Genomic DNA, 7,031 nt, shown 5'->3' on the forward strand with positions numbered 1-7,031 from the left:
AAACAAGGAAAAAAATAAAAGAGCTATATTAAAAAACAAGCTGAGTTGTGACATTGCCACCACCTATTATGGGCTACTCCTGGTGCAGAGGCCTTCACTGTATTGACTCTTCACTTAACTATCTCTGTGACAGGGTGCCAAACTTTTCTTCATTTTCAGGCAAGCAGAATGGAAACAAATTATGGATTTTGCCACCTCTGTTCAAAGAGGGGAAAGTACTGAAATGTTGCAGAACCTCTGGAGAAAGCAACCACTGCATAGCCCCTGAGCTACACCGACAGCAACACTGCCATATTTCAAAGCTGCCAAAGGTTTTGGAAGAGGGATGGGCCTTGCCCTGAGTTAAAGAAAAGCAGTAGGACAGAGTGTGACGGATGTTTTATGGGTATCAAATATCTCACCAAGGTAAGATAAGTCACTGTGTAAACAACCATGTGCTGAGGCAAACACCTTAGTTTGAAGATGGTAACTAGGGAGCTGAGATGTTGAATAGCAAAGGGTACCCCATTCCAATGTAACTAGCCTATTTCCCCAGTGGGAATGTCCTAACCTATCACTTATCCCTGGCTTCAAACTAGAGAATTATCAAAGTCGTGTCCTTAAAAGACTATATCTTACTTTTTCCTGTTGAAGTGACTATAGGTGCTCACAGTTGCAATCTGGAATGGTTTTGTGAGCGTGCATTCAGGACTGTGATCATCCCTGATTTTTTTGTAGCATTGAGAAGTTACTGCATTGCACAAGTTGGGCTATATTATTTGTTATCTTGCAGCACGTTGTCTTTTTTTATTTTTTTTTAAATAAGTGGTTGTAATAATAACTCACTGTGCTCCAGTCAGTCTTCATAAGAAAACTCCTATCACCTGAAAAACAAAAAAATACTGAAACTTCTTCATTTGGTATACTGTTCTGGTAAATCTTGGCTAAACCAGGCCTAAGGGGAAGGAAATTGAGATAACTGATGCACTTAAGCATGTGTCATTCTTCATCTCTCCAGTCAATAATTGTCAACAAAAGGGGAAAAAATAATATGGGCCAGACAGCTCACAGATGTTGCACTAAAACTGAGGTGGCATTTTGCTGTGCTGTGGGACAATCACACTCGTAGCAACAGCTGAAGGGGAAAATCCCTTCCCACCTCGGTGCAACGTTTCAGTAAATAGTTTTTAAATATGTGACATCCCTTCCCAGTACATCAGTGCCTCCATGACCACAATTCTACAATTTCCACAAACCATCAGACGCAGAGCAGTATCATGGTGCCAGCTGAGGGCAGGGAGATACAAGCCCCTGGGCAGCAGTAGGCCTTGCACAGGGCAGGGCATTGCTATGGCAGCAGTGGCAACTCTAGGGGAATGTGGTGTGCATTAAACACAAACCAAAAGTAATCCAGGTCAGATGGCTGCTGCTTCCATGAAATAAGCTGTCATAGTGGGAAAGAAGGGTTTGAAAGGGTGACTTCTCTTTTCATCTCGCTATCTACTGTTTTAATCCAGCAAAAGAACCAGGCTTGGAATCTTAGTGAAGTTACACAATTGCATTTGCAGTGTTGGGAGAGAAACCAGACTTCATCCCAGACTAATTGCCAGCTATAAAATTTAGTGAAGGCATACATAAAGACAAACCTGTAGCAACTTCAATGGAAACATGTCCATGTGTCAGTCCAAGCGAATCCAGAAATGCTTTGCCTAAAACACACTGAATTTTAAGTCATGATCTGCAAGAGGATCCTCTGATCTTGCTCATTACCCTGATTCACCACACAGTAAATACTGCTGTTGTTTAAAAAATGTAAAAAAACGGTGACTTACGTCAAAGAGGCTGTATGACTACACCTCAGAGGAAAATAGCTCTGACAAATAGATGGCGTGTATCGATCTGAAAGACTCCGTGAAGTACTCATTTGTGTTACTAACCTAATGCTTCAACTGACAAGAGGTTTCCTTTTGTTTACATCTTTCCTGGCAATAGCATCATGACAACTGCAGCCTGTCTGCAAGAATGTACACGGACCTGGGAACCCAGCCATACATTGGCTAACTGCAGTGTACTCCACGTGTTTCTCATCCTTTGCTTAACACCCTTGTGCTTGTAAGAAAAGCTACTTGTGTGCAGTATTGCATTCATTGTGATGATTCATGTCTATCAGCTTCTGCCACACAATGCTGGGTTGTCACGCAGGATGCAGCCCACCTCCTGTATTTTCTCTGAGATAAAAATTTCCTTTAGTGGAAGGTGGGAAATAAAACCAAGAAACCGAGCCAAAAGAAAGGGGGAAGCATCCAGAGTTTGTCATTAAAATATAATCCAAGCAGGTTTTGTTTGTCAACAGCTGCATAAGCGAAAATAACAAATCTGAAATGACTTCTAACTGGAACTGTTTTCATATCAAGTAGCACGTGTGAGCTTAACGCTAACGGTTCAAGGCCTTCCCAAGTGTCCAGTGGTGTGATTGCAGGTGCTGTCACAGCATCCCTGCCACATGCATCAGCAGCAGTTGCCACTGCCAGGGGCTGTCAGCTGCAGTGCTGGTCCCCAAGAGTCCTCCCCTGTGGCACATCCCTCACTCACATGTACGAGGGCATTGTGCTCTAGGAGCCACGTGTTTTCTGCTTTACCTCACACTGACAGCAAGACAGAAATCCCTCCAGAGAAGGTAGAATGGATCTCCTTAACACCAAAATTACACTCAAACACCAATAATTACACTTGCCTGGGATGGAGGTTTATCTTTGAACTCACAAAGCTTTTGTTAAATTGTCTTTACACATCAGCTCCCTCTGCTTTTCAATAAACAACACGAAACTGTGCTCTCACACCTCAGGAGCCAGTGTATTACATTTGCTCTGGACTTTCAGCATTGTAACTGGGAGCAGAAGTTGGATCTGGTTTTTTCTTCCCCTCTTAAAAGGTCAGGGAAACATGAAACCGCAAAAGGCTAATTCTTCTCTGTGTCAAATTTCTGTGAGCCCACAGGGCAACATAGCAGTGGTGTTTTTAATGCTTTTTTTCCTCCCTGACTTTTCAATCCACAGTCCTTGGAACAACTGGTGACAGCTCATACAGTAACACACTTACTCTGGCATCATTCCTTCTAAGTTGCTTCTGATGAATATTGGGAGCACTAGAAAGGGTCCTGGCCACCACAGCACACAAGTGATGAGCAGGGGGAGATACCACAGGGCTTGACCTCATCGCAGGTTTTCTGGTTCTGGTGCTGCCTGCTCACAATCCACAGTATTCAGCACACACACGCTTGGTTATCGTTAAACTGTAAATATTGCAAGAAGGTATTCAGCATGATTTAATATTCCTATTAGTGCCTCCAAAGGCCCAGCCAGAGAAGCTGCACTGTGCTGGGCTGAACACTGTGTAAATATTGATGGTTTCTGTCTTGCAGTGTTTACAATCCAAGAAGGAGCCCTGCACCAGAGCTCTCTGCTATGGTTTTGTTATTTGTCTTCGGAAATGATTTGTCTGATTTAAAGCATCATAAATGAGCATGTCCTTCCTTCTGCCACTACTACTAGAGCAATTACTTTACAAAGAACTGTGAAGGCAAAGTTCTAGACCTAAATATTTTATCATCCTGATCAACTATTAGTCTTTTTATATAAACCCAGAATCCAATGCCTTTTCTGTAATATGCTACAATAAAACATGATCTCACAGTTCCCAAACCCTTGCCAGGTAACAGTGATTCAGCATAAGCACAGCAAATCATCGCTTTGCTCCCCTGAACAGGGACACGCTCTCAGGTAAACTCACTTTAAGGCTTGATAATGGAAGATGCTGCTCACAAAGCCACCACACTGACAAGATACAAATGTGTGGCAGTGGAGAAACCCACATTAGGAATCAGGTAAGTTAACATTACACAAGTATATAGCAGGAACAGACACTACAGGAATGGCTGTTGGCCCAAGGCCAACTGCCTTGCTGAGGGTGCTGGTGTTTGGAAAGGAAATGACAAGTTGCTACAGCTGCAAGAGTCGGCACTGACGCACAGCTTGCTGAATCCTCCCTCTGGCTGAGGATAAAACCTCTGCGAGGGAGCTGGGAGCTGTGCTATGCCTCAGAATATGGCTGGGCGCCACTGCCATCCATCATGCAAGCATAAGTCCTTCAGCATTCGAAGGCAAAGTTACAAAAGACTTGTTATTCCTCAGGGTGTTCTGAAGATTTATATACTGTCACCTACCTGGGCAGTGGGAGATGTTTACCTGTCTCCTGTGTCAGCTGAGCTCAGGGAGCAGTAACAAGATTACAACACTTGAATGCTCAGAAATGCCTTCTGGCTCCTGGTATCTCCTCATCTGATCTCCAGGACACCTCACCACTGTTAAAAAGAAAACACCACCAAAGCACCACCCAGCTCCAAACCATCTGAGGTGGGAGCCCAGAAGCAGCTCTAGCATTCTCCTTTTCCCCTGCTATTGCAGCCTGCATTTTCATAAATTATATTTGTTCTTTCCACAAGCCTTACCTCATTTGGGGTCAGGGGGAGGCTTAGAGTCAAGGGTTTCACCTGAGGCAGGTTATACCTGCAAACAAAAGAGTGGATGTGGAAGGACAGCCTCTCACCGCCACCACCGCAGTGTTCATCAGAGCCCTTCACCAAGAGCTGGAGCTGAGATTTAAGCGCTTGGCTCTCCCTGTTCCCCGCACGGGGAAGCTCGTACCTTGTCATTGCTGCCCGGCCGCCGCACACCCTGATCCTGGGGGCGGCCACCAGCGCTTCCATCCGCGCTGTGCAAACACCGCTGCGCCCGTTCTCCACATGGATAATAATAGTGCCACCCTCACTTCCCGCTCCCGGGAGCCATGGTGTGGGCACCCAGCGGCAACTACAGACGGTGACCCAAGGTCTGGTTAATGTTTCAGAGCTTTGAACCCACCACAGGTTGCACTTTGAGCCGTGCACAGCACATTATTGGCGGTCCTGGTGTTTAAAGGTTTTTTTTCCAACAGCCGGTTGGGTGCCTGCTCCTTTTCTAAGGAGTCTGACACCAGAAATTTCATGTCCATGTCAAAGTACCTGAGGTCCACCTGCACTGGTGAAAAAACAATAAGCATTCTGTCATCAGCATAACCCAGATTTCCACAGACTTTGGGGGTTTTTGCACGTGAGAAGAGGCTGCAGCATCGCTGAGTGCCCTGTTAACAGCCAGCAGGGCAAAGTTCTTGTTTCTTTTGTAGTGAAAAAGTTCAGGGCCGGATTTTGATTATCACAAGGAGTAGTAAAGTACATAGAGCAGAGATCACGCATTGGGTAAGAATTATCACCGAGGTGAAAAAACCAAACAGAAACAGCAAAACAAACTCCTGCCCAGCTGATGCAGCACTGCCCCACATTCTGGTGTGTGCAGCCCCTGCACCTGTGCGGTATATGCAGCTTATGGAAAAGGCTGGGCAGTGCTCTGGATGCAGCACAGCCTTCCCAGGCACAGCACACAAGCACAGCATGGCTGTCCTACCAGGGCAGCTGGGCAGCGGTGGGCTCAGCCTGCCTTTGGATGTCTTCCTTCAACATGCAAATTAAATTGGATGAAGTATCAAAGTGTCATGCCTCTTAGCTTACATACTAAAAGAAAAAAAAAATAAAAACAAAAAGTAAGAACAGAGAAGGTATCAAAGGACCTCTATTTTTATTTTTTATCAGGATCTGTTACCCTGAGCTGTGGTTACAATGTCAAGCACTCTTGTTTTGAATGTGGTGTTGCTGATGGATGTACTCCCACACTACACACAACTTGCATCTTTACAAGGGTTTTGGCTATTCTTTTGCAAGTCTGGGAAAGAGGAAAATTCACATTTTACACAAAATTAAAGTCCTGCCTGACAGCTCCCATGTGCTGGCTGGCTGGCTGTGTCCCTGTTGTGTTGTTGCTGTTGTCCTGCCTTGGTTTGGCTCTGGTGCAGGCTTATCTCCCCTCAGGGTTCCTAAATAAATTGTTTTGTGTCTTACCAAACCAGAGTGACCCACCCCATGCAAATATCCTCAGCCAGCAAAATCGCGGGGATTTAGAGGCGAAACATGAACACTGCACTCACAGTGGTGGCTCGGAGAAAAATGCAGACGAAGGACGGAGCTTGCAGGCTCTGCCTGTAAATGCCACCAGCACACGCAGGGCGAGATCTGGAAAAAGCTCGCCGCTCCAAACTTGCACAATTGAACGGTGAGCAGAGAGGGGTAGGAGCCGTGGGAACTGGCAGCGGGGTGACACAGGAGAGCGCGGGGACTGCCAAACTATTCAGCTGCAGTCCAGAGACTGACAATTGCGGCAAGAGCCATCTTCCCCCCCCTCCCTGCAAAACATTCCCTCTCCTAGGGATTTGCATAACCCCGTGTACATTTCCTGCAGTCCTTGGGCAACGAATAGAGTTGTGGTTCAACAATTCACAGGATCAAAGGCAGATCATGATCCTATCGCTGGAACAGTTACGTTTTTACATGTGGGCTTTTTAGATATCGTTTCTCAAAGATCAAACTCCAGTGTATTCCAGGGAAGTAAGTTTAGACAAACCACTGAGCTGGGGAGCAGGAAGGATCACTTATTTCTTTTTCTTATGCATAATCAAAAGTTTTATTAGGGTTTTCTAAAAACCCATAGCTCTTATTCTGTACCCAGCCAGTGCAGACTGGCCACAGCTTGAGATCCCCAAGGTGGATCTGCTGGGCTGCCTTACAGCAGGGGATTTCCTAGGGCAGGAAGCCCGTCCTGCAGGGAGGGAGGCTCAGCCAGCTCTTACTCCAATGGCAGACAGGGCTGAGGGTTTTACAAGCGCCTTGCGTGCGATTTCCCTGCTCTCTGTCCAGCCCCTGACAGCTGGAGAGGAAGCAGCGTGTAATGAGCCCCAGGTGGAGGCCGCAGCTTCAGCTCTGCAATGGCAGCACCCCACTCCCCAAAACAAGGGAGCCACTGGCACCGGGAAGGCATCTGGGGCAGACCACTTCAGCCCAGGCTGGACAGCAAATGCAGATGAGGGCTGGGGTAAGGCAAGGACTAAAGGCAAATCTTCAAGGAAAT

This window comes from Onychostruthus taczanowskii, unplaced genomic scaffold, assembly GCF_017590055.1.
Source record: "Onychostruthus taczanowskii isolate IOZ18803 unplaced genomic scaffold, ASM1759005v1 scaffold16, whole genome shotgun sequence".
Classification (NCBI taxonomy): Eukaryota; Metazoa; Chordata; class Aves; order Passeriformes; family Passeridae; genus Onychostruthus; species Onychostruthus taczanowskii.